Source organism: Chiloscyllium plagiosum, unplaced genomic scaffold, assembly GCF_037043375.1.
Source record: "Chiloscyllium plagiosum isolate Xiang-an unplaced genomic scaffold, Cpla_swu_hap1 HiC_scaffold_4, whole genome shotgun sequence".
Lineage (NCBI taxonomy): Eukaryota > Metazoa > Chordata > Chondrichthyes > Orectolobiformes > Hemiscylliidae > Chiloscyllium > Chiloscyllium plagiosum.
Window position 1 is genome coordinate 89947819 of NW_028270142.1, and position 16186 is coordinate 89964004.

The following is a 16186-nucleotide window of genomic DNA, read 5'->3' on the forward strand; positions in this document are numbered from 1 at the left end:
CATTTACCTTCCTAACTGCCAAATGAACCCGCATATTAACCTGAAGAGAATCTTTAGACAGGACTCCAAGTCCTCTCATGCTTCAGGTTTCTAAAACCTTTTTTCTAGTCTATGCCTCTCCTTCCTACCAAAGTGCATAAACTCACACTTCCCCACATTACATTCCATCTGTCACTTCTTTATCCAGTCTCCTTGTCTGCCCAAATCCTTCTGCAGCCTCCCTATTTCCCCAGCAATTACTTCACCTATCTTTGTGTCATCTACATACTTACCTTCAATGCCCTTAGTTTCCTTGTCCAGATCATAAATGTATAACATGAATAGCTTTCATCCCAGTACTGATCTGTGTAGAACTCCCATCGTCACCAGCCTGCATCCTGAAAAATACCCACTTATCCCCATTCTCTCGCTTCTGCTTGTTAGTCAATCCTCTTTCTACGCCAGTTATCTGACCGCAACACTGAGCGCTTAATTTATTTTGCGGCCTTCTGTGCAGCACTGTCTCAAAGGCCTTCTGGAAATCCAAAGAGATCTTCAGTTCTCATTTGTTTACTTTGCTGGTTACCTCCTTAAAGAATTCTTACAGATTTGTCAGGCATGACCTTCCCTTGAAGAAGCTGTGGTGAGTCAACACTATTTTATCATGCACTTCCAAGTAGTCCACAATCTCATCCTTAATAATAGGCTCTAAAATCTTAGCAATGACCAAGGTCAGGCTAGCTGGCCAAACATTTTCCATCTTCTGCCTGTCAAGCCAGATTTAATTCCTGCCATGGCAGATGTCTGCACTGGAATTCAGTAACAATCTGTTATTAAGAGTCTAAAAACAAACACGAAAGTGTTATCAATTGTTGGGAAAAACTCATCTGGTTCACTAATGTCCTCCAGGGTAGGAAATTGCTATACTTATCTGCTCTGACTTACACGTGACTCCAGAAACACAGCAATACAACAGTTGACTCTTGACTGTCCTCTGAATAATTCGGAATGGACAATAAATGCTGGCCCAACCGCTGACTCCCACATCCCTTGAATAAGTTTTAAAAATTATGATCCTCAGTGACAGAAATACCCAGCAAGAAGTAACCTTCAAATAGCAGAACTGAGGTTTGACCAACAGTGCAATTGCTGAGGGCAAAATCAAGGATGAAGTTGAAGTAAAGCATCAACATAGCTCAGCACAGATCTACAGGCACACTAAGAATAAAAATATGCTGATACAGGTGAAAGGTCTGGTGCATGAAACTGCTGAACAAAATTGAGAATGGATGACTAATGCCCAATAATTCAAGATATTGAAAGGAAGAAACTGCCTGTTTGGGAAAGTCAGGATATGGAAAGGAAGAAATTGCCTGATACAGCAGAGAACATGTCTTCCTCAAAGGAAATCTGAAAGATTAAAGGTCTGCCAGTTTGAGGGATTTGATAGACCACATACTGTTAGGAAGAGAAATAAAGATAATGGTCCTCCACCAGGAAAACTACCAATCTTCTAAGTCTGAAGAAAATACATTAAGGGAGAATAGTTAAATTTCCAGATCAGTTGTAAAGTTGAGAGCTTGAGGTGTGATGGGGCAATGGTAAATATAAATCTGTACATACAGGTATAATGCAATAGTGAAAAAAAAACATTGGGAGAAGCTGATGCATATGAACTAGAAAGGGTTACTACTATATTATAATTTGACGCACTAAGAAAATTTCAGGATTAAAACAAGCCACAGAATCAAATTAGTGAAAGACAAACTTCAGACAAATAAATGCACTGATGTACGTTCTTCATGCATACAATGATTGACTTATGCCCTAATCCATGGCTACAGCAATGGAGGTGGTATTCCAGAATCATCTGAGAAGCAGTTGACTGCTTTATGGGGCTTTACAGCTGGTTATTCTGTTTGGATAAACTACATGATTAAGGTCCTTCCTCATCTGTAACTATCTTGTGACATTATTTAGTCAAACCATGACACTGGCATTAATTGTTCAGTTCAGATAAACTGAGTTTGTGTCCCACCATGTGATAAGTGTGCTGCCATAATTTCCTTAACTGTAGGCATCTGCAAGGCTTGCTTTGTCTACTGTGACACCAAACCACTCATTGGTTTAACTAAAACAGGAACAAGAACTTGTTTACTGCAAGCTTTTCTTCCCTCTCTATTCACTCCTGGAACATGGGGGAGATGGCTGGGCCAGTATATATGGCCTGTCACTCGTTCCCCTTCAGGTGTTGCTGGTGAGCTGCCCTCTTAACTGCTGCAACTGTAGGTACAGCCACATTGGAATTGGGAGGGAGTTGCAGCTGAGCAACCAGTTATAGGTTACATTCACATCACTCACCTTGGTAGCAATATCATTTATTCTTGGGCAAATATTATTTTTGAATCCTTTGGTCATTTTGATTTTACATTTCTTAGTTACAAACTTTACCTGTACTAACTTATTTTCAATTATTTTAGATGTGAGCTACAGTGGATAGGCCACCAATTAGTGACAAATATACTGAAAGTGGTTGTGACAAGTTACTTTTTTGAACCACTACAGTCCATTTAGATTAGATTAGATTTGATTACAGTGTGGAAACAGGCCCTTCGGCCCAACAAGTCCACACCGACCCGCCGAAGCGAAACCCACCCATACCCCTACATTTACCCCTTACCTAACACTACAGGCAATTTAGTATGGCCAATTCACCTGATCCTGCACATCTTTGGATGGTGGGAGGAAACCGGAGCACCCAGAGGAAACCCACGCAGACACGGGGAGAACGTGCAAACTCCACACAGTCAGTCGACTGAGGCGGGAATTGAACCCGGGTCTCTGGCGCTGTGACGCAGTAGTGCTAACCACTGTACCACCGTGCTGCCTATTTAGTATCGGTACGTACATAGTGCTGTTTGAAAGGGAGTTCCAGGATTTTGATTTAGCAACACTGAAGGAAAAACAACATATTTCTAAGACAGAACTGAGAATGGGCTGGTCAGAAACATGGTGGTGGTGTTTCCATGTATTCTGCTGTCCTTACCCTTCTAGATAGTAGTGGTCATGGGCTTAGAAGTTGCTAAGGAGCTCTCATGAATTTTAACAGTATATCCTATAGATGTTGCACACTACTACTATAGTGATGGAGAGAGAGAGTTTTTTCTTAAAAAACTTCATTTGTGGAATATGTCTGCATTGCAATCTTGAGGCCAAGCACTAATTCCATCACCCAGAAATACCTGCCAAATGTGTAGTTGCAGATGCAACTCGAGGATCAGACTCATCAGCCACGCAAACCCATTACAAGTGACATGAAATTTCCAAGGTGGATAATTATACTAGTTGGCAAGTGATTGCCCGCAACAAATGGGTGTCACTCGCTATGGGCCGTGACAACATTGCATCAATAGCACAGACGACATTATCCACAACTTACTGCAAGTGGTAAACTAACAAGTGCCATTTGATTCATAGAAAATTCATTCTTTGACACGTTCTATTAGCTACAGCATTTATATGGGTGGCTGATGTTTTATGTTGTTGGTCAATAATGTCGCAAGGTATTGATGTAAAGACTCTTGGGATTCTTCCAGCTGATGGTAATACGGGGTGACTCAGATTCAAGAGTAAAACCTGGCTTACTAGCTAATCAGCTTTATTTGTATTGTTGTTTATGATGGAGATCAGTCACTAAACATATTCCAAAAGATTGCCAATATACATTGACAATATACATTTATCATATTACACTTACGATATTAAAAACTGTATTAGACTACTCAAGAACTATTTAAACAAAGTCATTACAAACATCAGAAATTCATCTCTGCAAGACTCTTACAGACACCAACTTCAGTCAAAAGTCATCTCTATCATCCCATTAAAGTTTCTTGCTCATCTGGCATGGCTGTATTTAGCTTCATTTTGGCAGGTTTCTTCACTTTATTGCTCTCCCTGAGACTGTGAAAACAAAAATCAGCACACTATTAACTTAACTTGGATTCCCTAAACTCATGTCTTCAACAGCCTTACAGAAGATCTTTCTCTCTGCTATCCCCAAAGCCTTCTAATTCTGGAGCTTTCCGCTCACTGATATTTAAGCAGCTCAGGACTTCTCCCAAGACCTGACTGCTTGGAGACTGTTAATAATAGCCCTTCTGCTAATGGGCCTTCCCCCACATGAACTTGTTTCTTGTACATTCTCTCTCTCTCACACACTCACACACACACACACACACACACACACACACACACACACACACACACACACACACACACACACATCTTTACAAAGTTGCTCACTCTGTGGCTTGCTGGTCATTTTGGTGAAATCACATGACTTCTTGTAAATGCTGCTTTGAACTTCATGTTCAAATTTACTTTCTGACCTTTGAAAACAAAATGGGTTAGATCTTGACAGAATTGAAAACTTAAATCCATTTTTCCTCCGCTTTCAAATCTAAGTTCCAAAATAATAATGTTATGAACCTTCATAACACTGGACTAGAAACCTAGAATCCTTGCAGTCAATTCTGTATTTCATGTGCAATTTTTAAAATCCATTTACTGTCACAAATTCTGAGTTTATGGATATATGAATTCAGAACAGGTGCATGTCATGCAGCACCTTGAGCCTACTCCACCATTCAATAAGATCACACTGATTTGATTACTCCACATTCCCATCTACTCTCAATAGCCTTATATCCCCTACTCTCAATAGCTTATCAAGGATCTATCCACCTTTAAAAGATTCAAAGAAACTGTCTGCACATTTGTAAAGAAGAGAGTTTCAAAGATTCGTGACACTCAGTAAAATAATTTCTACATCATAAATGGGCAACAACTGGTTTCCTTTTCAGGCTATTTCACAATTTGACATTTCCCTACGTTATATTCTATTTTCCAGATTTGTGCCTACTCAATCTTTCTTTGCAGTCTACTTACATCCTGCTTTCACAGTCTCCCACAAGAAGTAACACAGTTTTCACATATACTCTGTTGAGAACCTTCATGATGTTATATAAAGTCATTTCTGATATAGTACTACAGTCCAGTTTTCGCGTGATCTTGCGCTATAAGAAAATCGTGCAAGAGCCACGCCATTTAAGCTCTTTGGGCCGAAATCGCATAATAACCAATACAGGTAAGGAAAGTTTGCGTTCCACAAATGATGGTCTAATTTCTTCAATCATGTTAAAGCTCATTCACGTTGAAGATATGCACATTATAGCAGAACTAACTGTATTTCCATCAAGTCACGTTTTACTATTCTAAGCTGCAGCAGAAAGATCCTAGCTTCATCTATCTTTACCCACAAGACAACTCATGCATGCTGCATATTGATCTTGTAAACAGATCTTTAAACTGTTTCCAACCAATTGACATCCTTTCTTAAATAAGGTGGTCAATATGTGTACACACTCCACGTGGTATCACCAGTGCTCTGCAGAACAGAAGCATGGACTCCATATTTATATATTCAATTTCCTTATCATTAAATAATAACATATCATCTTTCCTAATTACTTGCTATATCTATACACTAACATTTTGAGAATCATGCACTGGGACACTAAGATCCCTCTGCATCCTCTCACAATTTAGAGAATAGGCTTCCTTTTTAATTCCTCCTACCAAATAGATAACTTCACATTTTCCCACATTATATTCTATTTGCCAGATTTGTGCCTACTCACTTAACCTTTCCTTGCAGTCTCCTTCCATCTTTTTTATATAGAAAAATGCCAGAGAGCCAACTGGAGAACAGCGAACTTGGATTTGGGTAATGAAGCAGGTTTAATTAATGAGCTCAGAGCAAAAGATCCCCGAGGAAGTAGTGATCATAACATAATATAACTGAACATTCAGTTTGAGTGTGAGGAATATGGAATGGAAGCAACTTTTATATTTAACTTAAATAATGGGAACTACAATTAAATGAGGATAGAGTTGGCTGAAGTGGGCTGGATAGATAGATTAGGAGGAAAAACGCTCAGCAATCAGTGGCAGACACAAGGAGACAACTCATGACTTTCCGCAAAAATATATTCCAGTAACAAGGAAAGATTCCAAGAGAGGAATAAACTAATCATGGCTAACCAAGGAAGCTCAGGAGAGAATAAAGTTAAAGTTAACAAAAAAGTAAAATTGAGGCCAAAGTTAGTGAGACCCTCAAAGACTGGGATAAATTCAGAATCCAACCAAGGAGGACTAAAAAGGTAATGATTTAGTGAAAATAAACTATCAGCGTAAATCAGCGAAGAATATAAAACTGACAATGAGAGCTCCAAGATTTAACATGTCACCGACATTGGGCAACTCCTTGCAAGTTCTGTACAGCAGATCTTACTCTAGTATTTCTTATAACCAATCCACACTTTCAATCCTAAATTCAAAGTCTGTAAAAATTACTAATCATGTTCTTTTAAATCTACTTACAGGTCAGAGGATCCTAAGGATGCCCAGATTAGAATACTATCAATACTGGCCAAGGGCAGGCTTATTGGCTTCCTGCAGGACCCATGAGGACGCGTGGAACCCAAGATCCAGCCGCTGGCCCAGAACTAAAAATCAGCCTCAGCAGAAACTCAATTCCACGGCCTAACCGGAGACCTGCAGCAACGCAACCCTGGGGAGGGCCAGGACAGGCCCAGTCTCCGATCCCACAGAAGATATGCATCACCAACACCCGGGACTGTTCGGGGGCGAAAATCCTATCGCCACGACTTGTCCCAAAAACACTAGACCAGCCCAGGTCTTAACTACAATTTTGCAGCGTCCCTCCCTCGGGGAGGCCCAGCCCATCTGAACCAGACTCACTCACAGCCTGAAGCAGTGGACTCTCATCACAAACTCCCCAGACTGTCCAAATGCAAGAAACCTACAAGAAAACAGGGAGAACGTGCTGCTATGCAAGATGAGGCAGAAATAATACAATTTCAAATTCCTCCTACCCAAATGTCCAGGCTATCAAAAACAACATGGATGAACTCCGATCTAGACTTATTTTCCAGAGGGAACTGAGAGAATGCTGTATGCTCGGTTTCAGAGAGATTTGGTTGAATCCTACCATACCTTGCAAGCTGAGGGTTTCTCCATACATTGCACAGACTGCATGGCACCCTCACATAAGGCAAACAGTAGAGGAATATGCTTCCTAATCAACATTAGCTGGTACTCAGACATGGCAACTCTGCCAAGCCACATAGAATATCTTACAGTAAAATATTGCCCTTACGATCTGCCATGTGAATTCATCTCTGCTATCCTGATAGTAGTCTATGTACACACCAGGCCAAAGTGAAGAATGTCCTGGATATAATTTGCCCTGCAAAAACCATCCTAGAGCCAAAATCCCCAAGGCCTTATTCATCGTGGCCAGCGACTTCAACCAAGCCAATTTTGAGAGGGTGCTGACAAAGTACCACCAACACGGTTTCTGCCCCACCAGAGGATTGAGCATCTTGGACTAATGCTACACAGCCAAAGAAGTACACTGCTCCATCCCCTATCCACATTTCAGAAAATCAGATCATAGCGCTGTGTTCCTCCTCCCAGCTTACAAGCAGAAGCTGGGACAGGAGGATCCTTCACAGAAAGAAATGCAATGCTGGTCCAAGGCAGCACAAGAGCGAATCCCAGACTGCTTGGAATTGGTGGACTGGACTGTATCAGTCCAGCAGAAAACCTAGACAAGTACACCACCACCAACAATGACTTCATTACAAAATTTGGGGAGGACAGCATGCCAAAGTCATCAATCCAAGTGCTCCCCGACTGGAAACCTTGGACGAACCAAAAAATCCATTACCCACTAAAAACCAAATGTGCAATATTTAGGTCGAATGACCTAGACTTAAGGAATCCAGATCTCCACAAAGCCAGAAATGCCGAGGCAGTACCAGACCAAGTTAGAGGCCTAAACCAACTGTCTGGACATCCACTGCTTATGACAAGGTATAACAACATTATGGGATACAAAATGCAGCAGAACAGGATAGCAGACAAAGACACTTCCCTCCCTGATGTGCTCAATGTTTTCTATGCTGAGTTCAAGCAGAATGCCAGCAGCACAGTATCACCTGCCCTGACAGCTTGGATGCATCTGTTCCCTCCGTCACCGCAACAGCCATCAGATCAGTCCGAACGAAAACGACAGGATAAGAGAGTCCACAACCGAGCATTTAGATCCTGTGTGGACCAACTGGTGGAGTATTCACCAAAGTCTTCAACTTCTCCCTCCTATAAGTCGTAGTTCGCACCTACTTCAAGACGACCACCATCATCCTCATACCTAAGAAAGCACATGCAACGCGCCTTAATGATTATTACCTAGTGGCTCTGATCTCGACAATCATGAAGTGCTTCGAGAGGTTGGTCATGGCCCACATCAACGCTCGCCTCCCAGCCTGCCTTGACCCCCTGCAATTTGCCTACTGGCCTAACAGGTCCACAGCGGATGTCATTTCCCTATGCCTACACTCACCCCTGGAATATCTAAACAACAAGGAGAAAGTGAGGATTGCAGATACTAAAGGTCAGAGTCAAGAGCATGGTGCTGGAAAAGCACAGCAGGTCAGGCAGCATCCGAGGAGCAGGAGAATCAACATTTTGGGCATAAACCCTTCACCAGTAATGAGGCTTGTGTGCTGAGGTGCTGAGAGATAAATGGGAGGGGGATGGGGAGGATGAGGCAGCTGAGAATGTGATAGGTACATGAAGGTGGGGGGGGGAGAAGGTGATAGGTCAGAGAGGAGGGTGGAGCGGATAGATGGGAAAGGTGATGGACAGGTCAAGAGGGTGGTGCTGAGTTGGAGGCTTGGGATTGGGATAATGTGGGGTGAGTGGAAATGAGGAAACTGGTGAAATCCACATTGATCCTGTGTGGCTGCAGGGTCCCAAGGTGGAATATGAGGCGTTCTTCCTCCAGGCGTCGGGTGGTAAGAGTTTGGCGATGAAAGTGGCCCAAGACCTGCATTTCTTTGGAGGAGTGGGTGGGGGAGTTGAAGTGTTCAGCCACAGAGAGGTGGGGTTGGTTGGTGCAGGTATCCCACAGGTCTCCTTTGAAACAATCCACAAGTTGGCATCCTGTCTCCCCAATGGAGAGGAGACTCCCTCATCAGATCTACGCGCTCCCACCCCCCTCCCACTAACCCACACTCCACTCCCAGCACCTTCCCCTATCACCACAAGAAGGGCAAAACCTGCACCCACACCTACCCCTTCACCTCTGTCCAAAGCACCAAAGGATCCTTCCACATCTGACAGAAATTTACCTGTACCAGTTCCCCAAAACTTTATTTTCTCATTGGAAACTGTTTATTCTATGTAATCTGAAATAGTCCTAGAAATGCATTTCTATTGACCTGTCCCATAACAGAAATTACCAGTTACTTCTAGTTTTTCTGCTTTCATGCCAACATAATGACCCTTAATAAAAAGTTCAAAATATTAGTTCTGGACTCATTTGGAGTGTGAGATTCAATCATATTATGATTGCTGCAAATCAAGGGTGCTAGAAGATCATTAATTTATCCTATCACAACACCAGGTCCACAAGGTACCAACTTGAAAACATTCTATGAACTCATCAAGGCTATTTCTGCCCATCTCTAAGTAGACTGAAATCCTGCATGATTAACACCATTCTTTTCTGATGATCTCCCATTGTTTACTTTGTTTACACCGCAAGCTACCATGTAGTTTGCTGATCCGAGCTACCCGTCTGTCCTATATTTCAAGCATTATTCTTCTATAACTGTTTATTTAGCATCCATCTAAATGTTCACAAACAAATTGATTCTAATTTGTTATTCATCTTTTTGAAGTTAACCTTTTTGTTGTGGACTTGGCTCATGATGCTAGTATAATTGAGTACCCAATGTTTCTTGCATGTTCAAATATCAAAGGCTTTCATCTCCAATTTAAGTGTTAATACAGAGCCTCTCCCTGCCAAAATCTCAAATAAGTATCACCCATATCACAATATCACCTTGAGACTGTTGAGAGTCCCAATATTATGTTTCTCCAAATTGGCAGGTATGAGGTGCCAGACTCCATTTCAATATAATATGCAATTTCTCTGTTTATTCTTACTCATGCGCAAATAAAAAATAATTTTATTGCTAGGATAGAATTACATGGCTTACTAAATAGTTTCATGAATGGCAAATAGTTTCTGGAGACTTTACTTTGCAATATGACAAAGTGATGATGATCTAATTTGATGACGACAATTCTGCAACTTGTAGTCACAAAGAAGTGGTGCTCAACACCCAGAAATGAAACCCTGCACAATCTTCTTCAGATGCCAGCATGAAAAGTAGTAAAGTCATTGCTTATATAGCAATATTAGCCTTTCACTAAACATGTTACGACATATAATGTTCAATACATGTCCAAATGGAGTAAAGCAAGAGTTCAACTATTGATAGGACAGAGTAAAACTTGACTGAAGCAATCTTGAAAGATAGTAAGAACAATGCTTATGAATATTCACCCACTGTACTGCCTTCTACGTACGGATGATAAAAGGAAAAAGAACAAACTCCAACCTAATCAGGGAGCAAACAAATAACACGCTTTCAAGTCTCGGACTAACATTGTTCTGTAACTATCTCATCCTCCGCTTAGCGCATTTGAAAAGATCTTTCATCAATTTCTCATTCAGCAAAAGTACAGACAATGCATTAGTACTGAGGTAACAAGGAAATAAAATGCGCGCATGGGCATATATGTTTTACATAATACACATCTATCATTATTTATTTTAATTCAAGTTAACATTCACTGTAAATGTTAAAATAATCCAAGCTTTGTTTTTTCTCTTAAACGCAATAAAGCTGAAACACGATAGTCTTTGTAGTGAGTTCCAAAGAAGAGTAATATCAGACTCAAAATGCTAACTTTATTTCTCTCTCCACAGATGCTGCCAGATCTGCGGAGTTTCTCCAGCTCTTAGATATATTTGCGATCTTTTTCCTCTATTTTTACTTCAAATTTTGGAATTTCCAAGTATATAATTATTTATAGACACTGTACTAGTTTAAACCCTCTTAACACCATATTTGGCAACTATTTTGTTTCCCCTTTCACTACTGTAAGCTTGTACATACTTCTGATTATTATCAGTCCTTTGTCTGAGGCTAATTCAGATTACTGCACAAATACATGCATGAATTTCAACATGGTTTTAACAGAGGCTTCCTGTGAAGCATTAGTCTATATTTCCGCTGGCCTGCTCAGTTGGCTGGTCAGCTGGTTTGCAATGCAGAGTGATCCCATCTGTGTGGGTTCAATTCCTGCACTGGCTGAAGTTATTTAGAAGGATTCTCCTTCTCAACCTCTCCCTTAGCCTGAGACATGGTGACCCTCAGGCTGTCTCTCCAATGAGAGCAGAGTCCTATGGTCTGATCAGACTGTGGTTACTTTAAAGAACACACACTCCACATAAAATTCTTTGTATGATTTAGTAACCGTTAACACAATACAACACATAACAGCCAACATGTTGCAAGTGTGATTTCTAGAAAAATTGTAGTAGCAATTATTTGAACAGAAAGCATCAATAACTATGTTGCTTAGAGTATTTTTAGTTAAATTCATGTTAAACAAGATTTCAAAACGACTGGTGATAATATCAACATGGCCATTATGCATGACTGTTCTGCACAAATGTGTATTATCTAACGTCATTTCCCAAATGCAAATTCTTACACAATGCCAGTTAAGGACTATACTTACTAGAGTTTAGACCGGTGAAAGGCGATCTAATTTAAGAATACGAGATGCTGAAGGGAATTGATAGTTAATGTACAGCAGATGCTTCCCCTTCTGAGATAATCTAGAATCAGAGGTCAATCTTAGGTTAAGACATGGCAGATTTAACAGAGATGAGGAGGAATTACTTCTCTCAAAGAGTTGTGAATTTACTATCTCAGATTGCTGTGAATGCAAGGACATTGAATAATCTTGAAGAGCAGATAGTTAGTTTTTAATTAGTAACAGACTAAAAGAACAAAGAAAAAAAACAAAGAAAACTTACAACCCAGGATCGGCCTTCCAAACCTGAGCCGATCCAAAAGTACTGTCTAAACCTGTCGGTCAATTCCTATGTATCCCTCTGCTCCCCACCTACTCATGCATTTGTCCAGACGCATCTTAAATGAATCTACTGTGCCTGCCTCTACCATCTCTCCTGGCAATGCGTTCCAAACGTCCACCACCCTCTGCGTGAAGTACTTACCACGTGTATCCCCCTTAAACTTTCCACCTCTCACCTTGAAAGCGTGACCTCTCGTTATTGAATCCTTCAATCTTGGAAAAAGCTTTTCTCTATCCACCTTGTCTATACCCTTCATGGTTTTGTAAGCCTCAATCAGGTTCCCCCTCAAACTCCTTTTCTCTAATGAAAATAAACCTAACCTACTCAACTTTTTTTTCATAGCTAGCACCTTCCATACCAGGCAACATCTTCATAAACCTTCTTTGCACCATCTCCAAAGCGTCCACATTCTTTTGGTAATGTGGAGACCAGAACTGTACACAGTATTCTAAATGCGGCCAAACCAATGTCTTGTACAATTTTAATGTGACTTGCCAGCTCTTATACTCAATACCCGCACCCAATGAAGGCAAGCATACTATATGTCTTTTTGACCACTCTATCCACCTGTGCAGTAACCTTCCGGGTACAATGGACCTGCACTCCCAGATCTCTCTGCCCATCAACTTTTCCCAAGGCTCTTCCGTCCATTGTATAATTCGCTCTAGAATTAGTCTTGCCTAAATGCATCACCTCACATTTTTCTGGATTGAAAACCACCTGCCACTTTTCCACCCAACTCTCCAGTCTATCTATATCCTTATGCTTTCTGCTACTCAACTAATCTTCGTGTCATCTGCAAACTTGCTGATCATACCAACAGTGCCCTCTTCCAGATCATTTATGTATATTACAAACAACAGTGGCCCTAACACCGACCCCTGTGGAACACCACTGGTCACCTTTCTCCATTTCGAGAAACTCCCTTCAACTACTACTCTGTCTCCTGTTGCTCAATCAGTTCTTTATCCACCTAGCTAGAATACCCTGCACATCATGTGACTTCACTTTCTCCATTAGTCTACCATGGGGAACCTTTTCAAACACCTGTCCATGTATATGACATCAACAGCCCTTCCTTCATCTATCAACTTGGTCACTTCCTCAAAGAGCTCTAAGTTGGTAAGGCACTATCTCCCCCGTACAAAACCATGTTGCCTATCACTGATAAATCCATTCTTTTCTAAATATAAATAGATCCTATCCTTCAGTACCTTCTCCAGCAACTTTCCCACCACTGACGTCAGACTCACTGGTCTGTAGTTACACGGAATATCCCTACTACCCTTCTTGTTCAGGGTGACAACATGAGCAACCCTCTAGTCCTCCGGCACCTCACCTCTATTTAAGGATGCCACAAAGATATCTGTCAGGGCCCCAGCTATTTCCTCTCTTGCCTCCTTCAGCAACCCGGGATAGATCCCATCCGGTCCTGGGGATTTGACAACCTTAACCTCTTGCCTACCCAACACATCTTCCCTACTTATGTCAACGTGATCCAGACTAATCAAACTTCTATCTCTAATTTCAACATTCATCATGTTCCACTCCTCAGTGAACACTGATGCAAAGTAATCATTCAGAAGTTCACCCATTCTCTCAGGTTCGACACACATCCTTCCTTCGTTATCCTTTAGTGGACCAATCCTTTCTCTAGTTAGCCGTTTGCTTCTTATATAAGAATAAAATGCTTTGGGATTCTCCTTAATTCTGCTCGCTAAAGCCATTTCATGACCCCTTTTAGCCCGCTTGATTCCTCGTTTAAGACTTGTCCTACTCTTCCGATAGGAGAAAGTGAGGTCTGCAGATGCTGGAGATCAAAGTTGAAACTTTATTGCTGGAACAGCACAGCAGGTCAGGCAGCATCCAGGGAACAGGAGATTCGACGTTTCGGGCACAGGCCCTTCTTCAGGATTCCTGAAGAAGGGCCTGTGCCCGAAACGTCGAATCTCCTGTTCCCTGGATGCTGCCTGACCTGCTGTGCTGTTCCAGCAATAAAGTTTCAACTACTCTTCCGATATTCTTCCAGGGCCCGTTCTGTTCTTAGCTGCCTAGACCTTATATATGCTTCCCCTTTCCACTTGGCTAATCGTACAATTTCTCCTGTCATCCACGGTTCACGCATCTTGCCCTTCCTATCCTTTGCCTTCAACGGGACATGCCTATCCTTTGCCTTCAACGGGACATGCCTATCTTTTAAAGCCTCTCACATCTCAAATGTGGACTTCCCTTCAAATAGCTGAGTCCAATCCACATTTCTAAGCTCCTGCCTAATTTTGACATAATTGGCCTTGGCCCAGTTTAGTGCTCTTCCCTTAGGACCACTCTCTTCTTTATCTACGAGTATTCTAAAACTGACAGAATTGTAGTCACTGTTCCCAAAGAAATCCCCCACTGCAACTTCTACCACCTGATCTGGCTCATTCCCCAGTACCAAATCCAATATGGCCCATTCCCTAGTCAGACTATTGACACACTGCTCTAGAAAACTCTCCTGGATGCTTCTTATAAATTCTACCCCATCCAGACCTCTGGCGGTAAATGTATCCCAGTCAATGTTGGGAAAATTAAAATCTCCCATCACCACTACCCTATTGCCACTACATCTTTCCACAATCTGTTTACCTATTTGTTCTTCTACTTCACGCTCACTGTTGGGAGGCCTGTAATACAGCCCCAACAGTGTAACTGCACCCTTATTTCTCAGCTCCACCCATAATGCCTCATTACCCAAGACCTCCATCGTGTGCTCCTTTAGCACAGCCGTGATATCGTCCTTGACCAGCAATGCAACTCCACCCCCCCCCCCCCCCCCGGCCTGTCTGAAACGTCTATATTCTGGAACATTTAATTGCCAATCGTCATGCCTTTCCTTCAACCAAGTCTCTGTGATTGATTGAAATTGGACAGGAAAGTATATTTTAGACAGAGATGAGATTAGCTAATGATTATGTTAAATGGCAGAGCAGATTTGAAGCACTGAACAGCCTACTCCAGTTGCTAGCTCACATTTTCCTGTACATGACCATGTGCATGTGCTCAGGCTCTGTGATAAGAAATAGGAAATAAGAACAGGAGTAAGCTATTCATCCTCTCAAACTTGCTCCTGCATTCATAGCTGACCCGACATTCCGCATGGAGGAGAAAGTGAGGTCTGCAGATGCTGGAGATCAGAGATGGAAATGTGTTGCTGGAAAAGCGCAGCAGGTCAGGCAGCATCTAGGGAACAGGAGAATTGACGTTTCGGGCATTAGCCTATCTTTTAAAGCCATTCCTGAAGAAGGGCTAATGCCCGAAACGTCGATTCTCCTGTTCCCTAGATGCTGCCTGACCTGCTGCGCTTTTCCAGCAACACATTTCCGACATTCCTCATGTCTCCTTTCCTAATCGTTTCCCTATAACCCTTGATTCCACTACTGAGCAAGAATCTACTACAGCCTTAAATATACACAAGGACCAAGGTGAGGAGTTCTAAAGACTCTGAATCCACAGAGAAGAGATTTCTCCTCATCTCAGTCTTAAATTGCTTGCTACCCTTTATTCTGAGACTATGTTCTCTAGACTGAGACTGAGGGGAAATATCTTCTCCGCATTTACTGTGTCAAGGCTTTTTACAATCCATGTGTCTAAATGAGATCAATTCTTATTCTTCTAAACTCAAGCAAGTAGAGTCCCAAACTGTTTAATCTTTGCTAATAAGACTTAGCGCATGCCAAAACATGATTATGATAGACAATTAAGAGGCTGGAGAACACAGCAAGAGGTGGTGAAGAAGTCAACATTCTGGTATAACGCTTCTTCAGAAATGTCGTCACAAACACAATCACATTGGTTACATCAATGTTACTGTGTTTGTGCACTATTATTGCAGATATACATAAATAAAAATGACTGGTTAACTTAAATCAAGTTACTGCCCATGCAAAGATGGAATGACATGTAAAATTGGCATGGACTATGATTTCAAATCTCTTAATATCATTATCCATTGAAATGCAATTAAAATTTTCTGCCAATCTTTTTCCATCTTTAATTGAGACATCAATACAGGAGTCTTTCCCAAAAAGAGAGACTTGAAATTTTCAATTCCATCAAGTT

The 16186-nt window shown here is 41.5% G+C and overlaps 1 protein-coding gene across 6 annotated transcripts in view; it reads right to left on the reverse strand.

Moving 5' to 3' along the window:
• trappc9 (trafficking protein particle complex subunit 9) overlaps positions 1-16186 on the reverse strand; it is a 663479-nt gene that overhangs the window by 373958 nt on the left and 273335 nt on the right. The gene's annotated exons all lie outside the window — the stretch shown is intronic.